The sequence below is a fragment of the Rhinolophus sinicus genome, linkage group LG06, assembly GCF_036562045.2.
Source record: "Rhinolophus sinicus isolate RSC01 linkage group LG06, ASM3656204v1, whole genome shotgun sequence".
In the NCBI taxonomy this organism is placed as follows: domain Eukaryota; kingdom Metazoa; phylum Chordata; class Mammalia; order Chiroptera; family Rhinolophidae; genus Rhinolophus; species Rhinolophus sinicus.
Window position 1 is genome coordinate 157,676,112 of NC_133756.1, and position 14,151 is coordinate 157,690,262.

A 14,151-nucleotide genomic window follows, 5' to 3' on the forward strand; every position below is an offset into this window, starting at 1 on the left:
CTTGGGGAGGCCTGTTCTGAATCCCTTCCCCACTTACATGAGGTACGTAGAAGAGTCAAATTCAGAGACAGAAAGTCGAACAGTGGTTATGAGGGGCTGGGGGAAGGGAGAATGGGGAAATCTTGTTTAATGGATAGAGTTTCAAGACGGGATGATGAAAGAGTTCTGGAAATGGTTGCACAACAATGTGAATGTCCTTTAAACAATGGTTAAATAAGGTTAACTTTACGTTATGGATATTTTACCACAGAAAAGTTTTTTTCTTTAAAAATTCTAAGAAGAGGGTGTCTGAGCGCCAAGACTGGCCCTGAGTTTCTTGGATTCGCCCCACCCACTGCAGCCTGTCTGATTCTGTCCCCAGTGGTATGTGCTCTCCCGGGGGCACCCATCTAAAACCTGCCTCCAGTGCACCATGGTGCCAGTGTTTGCTGACCCTTCCTGACATGACTTAAAGTGGCTTGGAAGTCTGTAAAAAGTGCTAGGTCCCTTTGGAGCTCATTAGGAAGCCATCATCATTCATGAATTTACCAAAAAAGGCCACTTTCTGACTCACACCTCAGGAGGGGATGCATGATGTTGGTTTGTCCTATCAGGGATCAGCCTTGAGCATCTGCTAACTATTGCTCACATTCAGCGTAGGATTTCACCAAAACCCAGGACAAAGGCTCAGGGAAAGCACCTTGGCTGAGCACCTACTATGTACCAAGTGTCATGGCTGGAATCCTTACCACTGCCCCTCAGGGCAATATTATTGGACCCATTTTCCTGACCAGTAAACTGGAGGCTCAAAGAGGATCTCATAGCTAGAAAAGGGCGGGCGGGAGGGTTAGAAGTTAGAGCTCTACTTGGCTCCAAATCCTGCTGTGGACCTTCCAGCTTCATGACTGGCCTAGGGATAAGGAGGCCCTGGAAGTTTGGTGGCAGTGCAGTCCTTTCTCAGGGATAAGAGGAGGCTGGAAGAGAGGGCAAAGTCCACTGTACGAGGCCTATCAAAATAGAAGTCCCAGCTCCCTCTATCCCCTGCAGGGGTTGGTCACCCAGAAGTCTGTTTGGTTGAGCAGGTTTCTGGCTGGAGGGACTCCTGGTATCTCCCACAGACTATAGCTCTCCTCCCACCTTTGCTTGTCTCCCCATCTACTGCCAGGGTCACCCTGACCCTTCCTAGAAAGTGAAGTCTTGAAAAGAGAGCAAGTGTGTATGTCTGTGTGTATGCAGGGATGGGGGTGGGCAAGCTGGAATGCAGGAGAAGCTGGCTCAGAACAGGACTGAGAGGGGTGGGCGGGAGTGATAATGAGTGGAAAGAGCCCTGGAATGGGAATCAGCCTCTTGAGTTTGAATCCTAATTCAGCCTCTACCATGCAACCCGGGGTAGGTCCCTTCCCCTCTCTGTGCCTCTGTCACCTTACCTGTACAAGGGTGGGTTTGGAGTCCATGACTGCCAAGGGTTCATCCACCGATTACACCAATATTAACTGAGCCCCTGCTCCAGCCACCAGCCAAGCTGTGGGGACATGGAAGACAGACCCGTCTCTTGCCCTTCTGGAGTTGAGTCTACAAACACAATGTGTGCTGTGCGGGAGAAACTCGGGGTGGGGGGGGCTACAGAGATCCAACCCCATCTCGAGGATCAGGCTCAAAGAACAAAGAATCAGCTCAGAAAACAACCTGTTTCCTGCCTGGCCTTGCCCTTGGAACCCCAAGGGGCTCCCCCAAGTGCTCCAGATGCCATCGCCTGTGGTCAGTATATCAGGGGCACAGGGATGCCAGATGGGGGCTCCCTGCTTCCCTCATGGGCCTGGGATAGACAACAATTGTCATTTTCTGAATCCAAAACTTCTTAGAACCAACCAGAAAGAGCTGAGAAGAGCGTAGGGCAGAGGGCCTGAGGCAGGTGTCTTCCTGAGGCCCTTCCAGGAGGCGAAGGCAGAACTAACGGGATGTGAGCAGTGAAGAAGCGGGTCCCGCTGGCACCGTGGGTCTCAACCTCAGCTGCACACTGGAAAAACTCGGGATACCTGAGTCTAACCCCTAGATCCAGCTGCAATTGGCCTGGGGCACAGCCTGGGCAGACAGTTCTATGTACTAAGTTGAGGACCAGGGACCTGGCAGAAGGCCGGGTCTGCTCAGAGGCCAAGGAGGGTGATTCACGAGGCCAAATAGTTCAGAGGGTGGCCAACCCCGTCCAAGGGACAAACAGGCTCTGTTCCAGACAGCATGGGGCCTCGGGTCCCCAGAAAGGCCTGCTGGGTAGTGCAACAGCGATTAATCGCCCTCGCCCCCAAACTCTGCAGTCCTACCCCCATCTAGGGTTGCCAGGTAAAATATAGGATGCTCAGTTAAATTTAAATTTTAAATTTAATTACATTTAAATTTAGTTGGGCATTCTGTTTTCTTTCTTTCTTTTTTTTCTTTCTAAATCTGGCAACCCTACCCCACCCCACCTCTGAGCCAAGAGCCCCAGTTTCAGGTCCCAGCTCAGATTCTAACATGGGCAACTCACTGCCCCTCCCCCCCTCAAGTCTTGGTCTCCTTGAGAGTTATATGTAATATCCCTCCCGGCTCAGGGGCCAGGCTGACTGTTTCCAGGGCAGTGAGTGTGACTCACAGGTCCCTGGAAAGGCATTGAGCTGTCTGTGAAGAGAGGCAGGGCCTTTCTCTCTAAGACATCAGCTTTTCCCTCCTGTAGTTTGATCCGAATGAAGGATTTTCATGAGTCTTCCAGCCCTGGGGATGCTGGTGAAATGAGACTGAAGCTGAGAGCAGAACTTGGGCCACGGCGTTCTGCTCACAGGGTGTGTTTCTCTCTCTCCTCGTGTCCTCTTCCTTCCTTCTCCCTCCTCCTCTCCTCTCTAACATCCTCGCTGCACCCAGACGACAACTCCCCTTCCTTACCAAGCAGAAAGAGTTTGCTCAACTTTGAGCAGGTAGCTGTTGTGGGCCTACTATGTGTCAGGCACTGGGGCTAAGCACTAAAGATACAATGGTGACCCAGTCCCTGCCCACACAGAGCTTCTAGTCTGGGGATGGGGGTGGGTTGGGCAAACCCAACCACTGAAATGAATACATCATGGCAAACTTTGACAAGTGTCATGGATGGTGCTTGGAGAGCACACCAGTAACAGGGAAACTGACCTTCCTTGAGGAAGTATCCTGGGAACGGATATCTAAAGAGAGGAGTTGGGGTGGGGGGGAGGGCCATCCCAGCGGAGGGAACAGCCCAGGCAAAGGACACCTCTGAGGAATAGCGTGACTGGTGTGGCTACCATGGCTGGAGGATGGATGGCAGAGCCGAGAGGCCCGAGGCAGGGTGGAGACATTGGCACCACCCGACATGCTGGGTGGTAGAGACCGTGAGCAGAATTGGAGTCTACAGCCCATCGTATGACCCAGCAATTCCTCTCCTAATCATCTGCTTGTATTAGTTTTCTATTGCTGCTGTAACAAATTGCCACAAAGTTGGTAGCTTAAAACGAAACCAATCTATCTTACAGTTCTGAAAGTCAGAAGTCCAAAATGGGTCTCTTTGGGCTGAAATCAAGGTGTCGGTGAGCCTGTGTTCCTTCTGGAGGCTCCAAGACATGGTCTGTTTCCGTGTATTTTCCAGCTCCTAGATGCCGCCCCGTTCCTCGGCTCAGCTTCAAAGCCAGCAACCACTGGCCGAGTCTTTCTCACGTGGCCATCTCTCTGGTTCTCTCTTCTACTTATAAGGACGCTTGTGATTACATCGCACTCACCTAGGTGATCCAGAATCATCTCCGCATCTCAAGGTCAGCTGCTTAGCAACCTTAATTTCATCAGCAACCTTCATTCCCCTTTGCTACGTCACATTTCCGGGGATTAGGACATGAATACTGGGGGACCATTATTCTGCTCACCACACAACCCAAGATTTGCACAAGAATGTTCCTAGCAACCTTATTCTTTAAAGCCCCAAACTGGAAAAAGCCACAAAGCCATCAATAGCAGACTGGACAAACAAATCATAGTATATTCCTCTAATGAAATGCTACATAGCAATAAAAAAAAGATGAATTAATGACACACATAATAATCTGGCTGAATCATACAGACAGAATGCCGAGCAAAAGAAGCCAGACACAAAAAAGCACATACTATATGATTCCATTTGCGGGGAGTTCAGGAATAGACAAAATGAATCAATGGCGTAGAAGCACAAGTGGTGATCACTCCTGGGGGTAGGTATTGACTGTGAAGGGTACAAAGAACTGGAAATGTTCTGTATCTTCATCTGGGTGTGGTTACAGGTATAGACATGTGTAGAAATTCATCAAGCTGTACACTTCACTGTATGTCTAAAAAAACAAAAACCCGTGTCTGTATTTTAAGAGTGATAAGAAACTACAGCAAGGTTTTAAGCAGTGACATGGCATAATCTAATGTTCATTTATAAAAGGTCACTCTACCTGCTGGGTGGGAAATAGATGAGAAGTGAGAGCAGTTAGGAGCCTGTCGCTGATGCCCTGAAGAGAGACAAAGGTGCCCTGGCCTTGGGTGGTACTGACGGAAATGGACAGAAGTGGGTAGTTTCAAAAATATTTAGGAGGAAGAATCAAGAGGACACGATTTAGCACATGATGGATGGATGGATGGATGGATGGATGGATGGATGGATGGATGGATGGATGGGGGAGTGGATGGAGAAGTGGGTGGACAAGTGGGTGGGTGAAGAGGCAGGTGGGAGAATGAGTGGGTGGGTGAATAGGTGGATGGAGGAACACCCTCAAGAGGACAGACTCTCCTGTTACTGGTGTCCAGAAAGCACAAATGAATCGCGCTAGTCAGTAACCACACAAGCTTTCCCCTGAGACATCTGTGTTTACACTTCTGTAGCTCCCCAGTGCCTCAAGGAGAAAAACTAGTTACTACAAAGACCATCAGGGAGCAGACACTTACATATAGGCTGGTTTAGTGAGATGCAAGAATTCCCCCAATCCTCTGGGCTTTACAGTGAAAATGTTGGCAATATCCATGTTGGAGGAAGAAAAAGGAATGAAAGAACCTCCCAGAACCTCCTTGGAAGCCATCAGCCCTCTTTCTCCTCCCTATCATCACCCCCACGCAAACCACAATTACCATCACCTCCTCCAGCACCTCCACCAGCGTCACCCCATCACCATATAGATTTATTGAGACTGAGAATTGTGCTTACTCAGGTAAAAAGTATGCACTCGTGGGGTCCCCTCTTGTGGGAGGGAACTACTTGCCTCTTGCACAGGACCTCAGCATGTCCCAGTGCTGGCTGATCTTTTAAGCCCTGGGCTGCCAACACAGCCATGTGGTCCGGCCCCCCATTCCAGGCTGTTTGTCCCTGTGACCCATTCCTGTATCTCACAGCGGGAGGAACAAGAAGGCAGGGAGAGCAGCAGTTTTCAGAGGGAAGGGCTGAAATCCTGCCAGGAGTTGCTCTGGGTTATCCAGAGCTACCTCCAGCTGCCCCAAACCCTAACTCACATGCATTTCCTAGACCTCAGAAACTGGCTAATTTCTGTTCCGGTGGGAGTCTGACAGCTCAGCCTCCAGAGCTTTTTTGTCACCTCCCAAGGTGGGCTGAGTTTGTGCTCTTTGGGTAAACAACATTCCCCTGGTTGTCAGATGCAGATGTATTTACCTGGTGGCGGACTGAGTGATTCCTTCCCACTCACCCCATCCCAGACATGAGACTCAGGGTGGGAAGCAGCACCCTACAACAGTCAGGGATGGGGGGCCCGGCAGCTGGGTATGGGCAATGATGTCACTGGCTACTGGGAAAGTCACACTCACTGTTTCACTCAGGGGTCTCTCCGGACTACAGCTAGGCTAAAGCCTCCATGCCCCAGAGTTGTGATTTCATCCAGTTATCCTATACCCTGCATCCAAGCTAAAACATAGTCATTGGATCTCCCGTGGCTCTGAGCAGACACTTTATACTTTAAAACCCTGCATGCTTTGAATTCCCCCCAGCCCTAAGCCAGTGTGCCATGTTGGCTTTCTCTCCCTTTGGCTATGAGGAAAGGTGGGTCACTCAATCCCTGGGACCATGGGGCAATGCAGTGAGGGGGTTGCTGCCCAGCTCAGGAATTCTGCATTTGTCTTTCTGCAGGCAGCTCCACCCTGATGCAATCACTGGCCAAGCCAGCCCATTCTGCAGCTGCTGGGAGCCCAGAGTCTGAAGCAGGGCACAGCTGTGCCAGCTGTCGGAGACAGATTACGCTATGCTGTGACTCACATTCCACTACAGGGGAAATGCGCAAAAGTTATACGCTGTTCTGGGGGTGCCAAAAATCATCTCGGTTTTGTCTTGCAAGATGTTCAGCTTGCAGAGCGTGGGGCAGACGGAGGAAGGGGGTGGGGAGGAGGCGAGGGGAGCAGATCTGTCTCCAGTCAACTCTGCCTGTCACACACCCTCCATCGCTCTAATAACAACACTCAGCATTTAATCAGCCCCTTCGTGGAAGCAGACGATGTCACACTCATTAATTAGTTAATCCAAATAACCCCTCTGGGAGGAGGAGCCATGTTATTATCCCCACTGGGACCCAGAGGGAAACTGAGGCCAGAGTGGGAATTTGGTAGTGCACTGAGGGAACACAGCCTGGCAGCTGGACCCGGACCAGTCTATGCTTGTCACTCATTCTGCTGCTCTTACTATTGTTCTCCCCAGCTCCAGTCCGCTCACAATGCTGATGGCTGTCTCCAAAAGACACCTGGCTGAACCCCTTCAGAGTTGGGCCTGAAGGCACTCAGGGGGTAGGGCAGCATGGCGTTGGAGTAGAGAAGGTGTAGCTTGTCAGCTGGACCAGGTCAGGCCCCCAGGGAATATGTGCTCTGAATCAAAAACCTGTGATGATATGTTTCTTCCAAAGGGTCTCAGAACTAGGGGCGGAGGTGAAGATGGTGACTCTTACCATCATTGAAGTGTCTGCTGTCTGCTTCCTGTTCAAGCAACTCTGGGTTTTGATTGTCTGGTAGTTTTAGAACTGAAGGGAGGGACATTTCAACCAGGAGGCACGATAATGGTTCCACTGAATTGGAAATAGACTGTTACCTGGCCATTTGGGAATGTCCATCTCTCTCTCTCACACACACACACACACACACACACACGCACGGCATGGGTGGAACCCAGGGTCTCCCCGGAATACCTCCTACATCATCATGCCCAGTGGTCACTACAGATGGATACCTGCTGTGATGTTGTATAGCCAGGATCCCCACCGCCTCAGGCCCTCGAGGATGAACATGCAGGTCAGTCCACCAGGTGAAGAATCCTGGCCAAGCGAGATGCAGGAGGCAAGTGGAGCATGGAATAAGGAATTAGAGGAAGGAAGTCATAAACACCTTTTAGGAGTTTGTGACCAGCTGCAAAAATAAAGACTGCAGCCTCCACACAGATTTCCTTGCGGGTTACTAGAGTTGCTAAAGATGAAATAATGAACTTCTCCCCCCTTTTCCTCTTAAATAGGAATCACCACAAGTAAAAAAACATTTCTCATACCTTTCCCCTCCCCCAATAACAGCAGTGCTTCTCAAAGTCAATGTGCATGCAAATCACCTGGGCATCTTGTTAACCAGCTGAGATTCTTGGGCCTGAGATTATGCATTTCTAACAAGCTCCCCAATGGTGCCAAGGCCACACTTTGAGTAGCAAGAGTTCAAAGGATATGTTGTTGATAGTTAAATGTACCCTTTAATTCAGTTGTGAAGTTCCGGAATGGAATCAATGTAGTACTTGAGGAGAAATAAACATCACCTGAAAGATCTCGGACTTGGATCTTGATCATGACAGCAAATCTGGAGGTGGGTGAACATGGACTATTGGAACTTGTTTGAATGAATGGAAAGAAGGGTGTTTGTGTGTGTGTGTGTGTGTGTGTGTGTGTGTGTGTGTGTACACATGTGTGAATTTGTGTGCAGGCAGCAGCTAAGAGGTGTAATGTAGTAGACAATCTTTGGAGTACCTGTTCAGGTCGTTTTTTCCTCCTCAGTAATGGAGGAGTGGGCTGACATGTTTGTATTACATGGTACCTCCTCCATGTAATGGCCCATGGCCCAAGCTGGACCAATGAGATTCTTTCTTCTGGGAATCTAGAACTTTGAACCAAGGAATGTTAAGTTTGGCCTTTTTGATTCTGATTAAGTGCAATGATCTAAAAAGAAGGTCCCTAAACTGTCTTGCTGCAGTCAGTCCTTAAACCTCTCCCCCCATCCCTGCCCTCCCTGAGGCTGGGAGGGTTCAACGCTTCCTTGAATCCGCTGAGGTATCCCACCCAGTATTTGTATCCCCACTCCCGAATTTCTTTCTTTTCTTTTAACTTAAGCAGGAGTTTCCGTTCAAAACAACCACAGGTAATACAGAACTCCTTCCAGAAGTAGCTCCTACCTGCTTCCACAGAGGGGAAGAGCACCCTGGGCTGGGTCTCACTTTAAACCCAAATGTTCAGATAACTCTCAGGCTGAGCCTCCACCCCAGCCTCTTACAGCTCCGTGTGCTCCACTGCGGCTCTCACTTGCCGCCGGGATCTGCTGCTCGCTACTGTTTTCCTGGGTTGACAACAGGGCCCAAAGAACATCTTAGAGGCACTTCCCCAGCTGAAACATGCTGTCCCCTTTTCGCTTCTGACGAATTTCTACTCCAGCTGGGTCATCGCTAAGATGATTAAGTGCCCCATTCTGAGAGCTCTGACAGCCCTCTCTGCTCAGCTCCCACACAAGCACCCTGTACTGTGATTGTCTAGTGCCCGTAGACAGCTCCATGAGGGCAGGGCCTGGGTTCCGCTTGTCTTCGCGTCCACCTACTGTCTCAGGAAGCACAATCCGCAGGGCTCCCGGATCAGGAGCAGTACTCTCTCAGGAAAGGTATGTTCAGTGACCTACAGCTTGAATGAATGAGCGTGTGTAAAACGGAATAGGAGGGGCGATTTTCTTCACTTACCAGGAACCCAAAATTAACCCAGTGCTCCTTTGGACGCCAGGCATGATGCTGGGCACTGTGGGGGTATGGGGCGGGGAGCGCAGGTGCTCAGATCCCTCAAGGAGCGCTCAGTCACCCCGGGAAGGTGGAACCCATCTCTCTCTTTCCTCCCCACAAATGAACCAGTCCTCTGGTGATTCTTCTTGCTTTTTTGCCTCTCCCACGCTAAGCCTGGTCACACGGGGCCTGAAGGAGGGGCAATGAGGAGCCTCCCTTCCCCGCAGGCAGTGCGGCCCGTCCTGCCTCTCTCGGCCTCCCACCGAGCCCCGGCGGCTGCCGGAGCCAGTGCCCACCGCCCCCACGCGCGGGGCCGGCGCGGGCGGAAGGCTCCGCTTGCTGCGGCCTCGGCGCCGCTCTCCTCCCTGGCACTAGGGGGCGCTGCCACCCCACGATCGTCGCCATGGTCACCGCTGGCGGCGGAGAGGGGTTTACGTAAAGGACGCAGCGTCCCCCGGGGGGCGGAGGCGGCCTTCGCGCCGGCGCCGGCGCCCTGCGGAAGCGGCGTTAGTGAATTGGGGCCTTGGGGAGCCCAGGATGGAGGTGGCGGCCGCGGCGGCGGCGGCGGGCCGAGCCTTGCGGCGGGCTGGAGGTAAGGGGGGCCGCCGGCGCGGGTGCTGTGCGAGCGGTGCGGCCCGCGGGGCAGTGTCCTGTGCGCGCGGTAGCCGGCCCGACGGGTCCGCGGGCGGAGGTGCGGCTGCCACGCGCGCCCGTGGCAGGTGTGAGCTCCGTGGAGCCCTTGGCACCAGCGTGGTGATGGTGACACCCATGTCACGGGCGTGGGCAGCATGGGTTTGGCACAGGCAGCGTGGTTTTTCTGACACGGGTGTCAGAAGACTCACTGACACCTTGGTGCGGTGGTGGCCGCCCAGGTGTGAGGCGGGTGCAGCCCTCTGTGCAGGTAGGTGGTGGGCACAGCACTTGAACTGGTCCTGAGGTGGCGGTGCCAGCAGCTCATGGGCGCATGGTGGTGCCCCTGGCATGGGCGTGAGGAAGTGATGCCATTGCTAGGGTGTTGGATGGTTCTGGCCTGGACATGGTCTGGAGTGATGGCACCCGGAGCTTGAAGAATTGGTGTCCTCAGCATGGCTGGAGTTCCTGCCCTGGCTGTAAGAAGCAGCCTTGGCGCAGCGCGGTGCGGGGGGGCTGCTTGGCCCTGTGAGGGGAGAATCCATGGCCCTCAGACCCTGCTGGATGGGGAGGGTCTGACCATCCTCCCGCTCTGGTGAGGCTGAGGGGCACTGCTTCTGTCGGCCCCACCTTTATGCCTGCTGGGTGCACTGGACTGAGGAAGGCAGAAGATGGGGAGAAGGTTGGTGTCCTTTCTAATGGACATGAACGAGAGACACCAGCACATGCTCCCACAATGAGGACCCTGGGAGTGGCTCAGACAGAGACCTGTCCAGGTACCGGCATTGACCTGGGCTCATGAATTAATCCAGCTTTAGGGAAGAAGGGAGGGGGGGTTCTCAATGGTGATCACTATCTCTGAACATGTCATGAGAAATGTGCAGGGCTGAGGGGTCGCGGGCTGGGAGAATAGGTATGGTGCACCATCTATCTGTAGTCACTGGCCCAGCCTTCTCCTTGGTTGATGGTTCACCCGGAGTGTCTGGGAGTTGCCCCTCTTCTTTGATGCTCGGAAGCCTTTGGGTCCAGAGGATCGCTTGGGCGATGCTTGAAAGACGAGCCTGCAGCCACCGGGAATGTGCTAGGACTGCATCTGTTCCCACCAGACCTTTGGGAAGCTTTAGGTGAGGGTCTCACTCAGAGTCACGTGTACTTCGTAAAGGGGCAATTTGTAGACCCCCAGAGAAATCTTAAGATGTGCGGGAAATCTTTGTGGATTTCTTGGGCAAGTGGAATTGGGGTGAAAGAACCAACGGGGTGAGCTTGGGCTGGGTCTGGGGGAGGCCTTTAGGAATTCAGAAAGACAGTGTTGAGGGTGGCGGCACTAGGGTGGCGGGTGGCAGCTCATGCCAAGGTGGGTGCTTGGAGACGCTGCTGAGGTTCCTTAAAGCTGGAGTGTTGTCCAGTGCATTTGGAGCTAGAAAACTTGAGTTCTAATCTTGGCTGTGTAACCTTGAGCAGGTGACTTTACCTTTCAGAATCATGTGAAAAGGTGGTCAGAGAGGGTGAAAGGAGATGGTGCACATGGAAATCCTTTGTAAACAGTGAAAGGCTGTGCAAAGGTCAGGGATTCTCATCAGGTAAAGAGCCCAGGGTGGGAGGTGGGAGGAAATGGAGGCGTGGAATGTGATTAGGGAGGAAGACAGCGGAAGGTCGAGGGCCTGTCATAGGGAATTAGAGGCCCTGAATGTAAAGGCTCCTGGTTGGGAAAAGTGGGATCTGTTGACAGTGTGAGTCAGCTGCTGAGCTGAAACCAGGTCCCAGGTCTCCCGAGGACGGTCCCGAGTGTGGCCACAGCGACCATGGAGTCCTGCAGGAGTGGCCTGAGCAAGAGGCCCATTGCTCAGCTGCAGACATGCCTCTTGAGGTCCACGTGGGGCTGGAAGGTGTCTGTGGCTGACACATCTGGGGTACCTGTGTGGGAGGGAGGCTTGGAAGTGTGTGTGTTTTCTCTGGAGAATTTCCTTTGGCTCTGGGTTCTGAGGATGGGGGTGGGGAGCAGTCACATCGGTGTTTTTGAGGCTGTGGCCTGAGGAAAGCAAAGTGGGTCAGAGGCACTAGCGTGGACTTGAGGCCGTGTGGTCCAGTGAGGGGAGGCTGAGGCTGGATGGCAGGAGGACTGGGCGACCAAAGGGATGCCCTCAGACACGTGGGCAAGGAGAAGGGGTGGTGGGCACCCTCAAAGGGGCCCTTCGAGTGCAGACAGGTGTGGCATGAATTCCCCAGAGCATCTCTCCCAACATGGGCCCACTGCCATCTGCAGGACCTTCCAGGTGGGGAACATGAGGGTGACTGCAAGTTGCTGTGCTTGCTGCCACTGGGGGCCTAGCTCCTGACAACCGGCTGCAGAGTCTAAATTACAGACCTGCACAGCTAGGAGGCTTTGCCCTGGAAGGCCTGTTTCTGTCAAATCCATTCTCGAGCATTCCATGTCAGTGTCTGCCTTAGCCAGTGACCCATTTTAAAAGCTTGCTCCCAAAGCAAAAAGTTCTTGCCCTGTGTCCAGGCTGCAGTGTCAAACCACGTGGGTAGAAGGAGGTCATGGCCCTGCCAGGCCCTGGTTGGTAAATTGACCTTTCCATGCTATGGAACTTGCCCTGCCCTGTGGCTGCCACCTGGACACTGCCTGGCATTGCAAGCGCTTCCTTGGCTGTTTGTTTTCCAGGTCCATTGGAGGGGCGACCGAGGCCTGTCCCATACACTCCCTGCCGTGCTTTTTCTGCCACCCCAGGAGTTGCCCGCACTTCAAATCCGGCTTGGAAAGCCCTCCTAAGTGCAAGCCCTTTAAGAGGAAGCTTCAGGCCTCCCTGTTGTGAATATTTAGCATTCGTGTCCCCTCGGGTCACCCTCCACACCTCCGCCTGTTTGCTCTGATGTGTGGCTCAGCCTTACAGTGCTGGGCTCCAGGAGCCCTTTGCAGCCACGCCTTGCCATCTGATGGGGAGGCTGGGACTGTGCACAGCAGAGCTGGGTGACGGCTGGGGCAGATCAGAGAGGAGGCGTTGGCCTCTGTTACCCAGAAGCAGAACTGAGCTTTCTTGGGAGTCCGCGAGTCCTTGGGGTTGGAGGCAGTAGGGAGGCCAGCCGGGCACTCCCGCCCGTCGTTGTGCACAGATGCTGATTTTGAGCAGATTTCAGCTGCCGCAGGGGCTCCTAACATAGGAGTGGATGTTAAGGGCAAGTGGCTCTGAGCTGAGATTTTTTTTTCAACCCTGGTCCTCAATCCTATTCCTATTTCTTTGTCCATGTTTCTCCAAAAGTTGCTTAACTCAGCTCCTGGCAACCTTTCCTTCCTCAACTCATAAATCACGGTGCCCAACTGCTCTGCTTCGGGGGTGCCAGGGAATTGGGCATCTGTGGACAGAGGCTTCTGGACCAGAGCTGAGAGCCCCAGACGAGCCGGCCACGGCTGAAGGCACAGCCTGTCGGTAGAAGCCGCTCCTCCACCCAGCCCTTCTTCCTGGGACCAGAGCGGGGACCTCAGGGTTTAATCGCCTTTTGGCCCAGAGCTCCACCTGAGTTCAATTTCTTACTGGAATAGCTTTACATTACACTCTGGTGGACAAGGCAAGTAGCGCTGGGGGAAATATCAATGAGCGTGTGGTCAGAGGAAGATAAATCTTTTAGAACCGCCAGCCCAGGACATGGCAGGATGTGGTTACTTCCCCAGTGGGCAAGGCTCAAAACTGTTTATCTTGATTTTCTGTTCTCCTTTGAGATACCAACTTTGGCTGGGCTGGAAAGGGCAGGGGAGTGTGTGTGTGTAGGCCAGGAAGACCCAGGAAACCACCTGACCCAGGGGGACCTCTTGCCCGCTGAGGAAGGGGGTCTAGGAAGCTGGCAACGTGGAGGGGAGCGATGTGGCCACTTGGTAGGAATGCCCAAGTCCTCCACAAGATCATGGCTGACATGAGCTGGGTTTGGGGCTGTCACGGCCACAGGGCTGCCCAGGGAGTACACGTGTGTGAAGCCGCGTGTGCCCATAAGTGTCTCTGTGGGAAGTGAGGGCTGAGGGGGTGTGGAGTGCCTGGTGGAGTGGGAACTTGTGGGCTTCTGTGTCTGGCTGGCCTGGTGTCAGTGGGTGTGTGGAGCGGGGCGTTCCTGGGCTCGGAGAAGCAGAGAGAACAGTGGGAGCAGAGGGGGAGGCCGCCTTCCAGCTCTGAAGGGGTGGGAGGGCAGATTTAACATCTCCTGTTGTGATTCTTACAAGAGGAGCCTTTCTGCTTTCTCAGTATTCCTTAGAAGGAAGCCCAGGCCGGTGGTGTGGCTCTCAAAACACCCGTGCGTGTTCACACATGCCTGCTTCCACGCACCTTCTCAAGCCCACCTGGAATTCAGCTGGGGACAGGCCCCCCCGCCCCCACCCCGGTGACAGAAGATAGCATTATAGCCCATGGGCATTCCAATTTGGGACTCTGGAGTCAGACCCAGATCTGAATCCTGGTACCTTTCGATACCTCAGTTTTCTCATCTGTAAGATGGGGACAGTAAAACCTCCCACCAGGTGGTTTTAAGAATTCCACGAGCTAATAAATCCTGGTGAGTGGAGAGAT

The 14,151-nt window shown here is 53.2% G+C and overlaps 1 protein-coding gene across 4 annotated transcripts in view; it reads left to right on the forward strand.

The window, feature by feature from the left end:
• The first annotated feature begins 9,402 nt into the window (after nt 1–9,402).
• DAGLA (diacylglycerol lipase alpha) overlaps nt 9,403–14,151 on the forward strand; it is a 61,501-nt gene continuing 56,752 nt past the window's right edge. For 2 of the 4 annotated variants that reach the window (XM_019754065.2, XM_074336475.1), the window contains exon 1: nt 9,415–9,560. The gene's annotated coding sequence lies outside the window, so the exon portion shown is untranslated. Of the gene's footprint in view, nt 9,561–9,675; nt 9,870–14,151 lie in introns of those variants that run through there. The other 2 variants (XM_019754062.2, XM_074336476.1) reach the window with 2 other exon arrangements.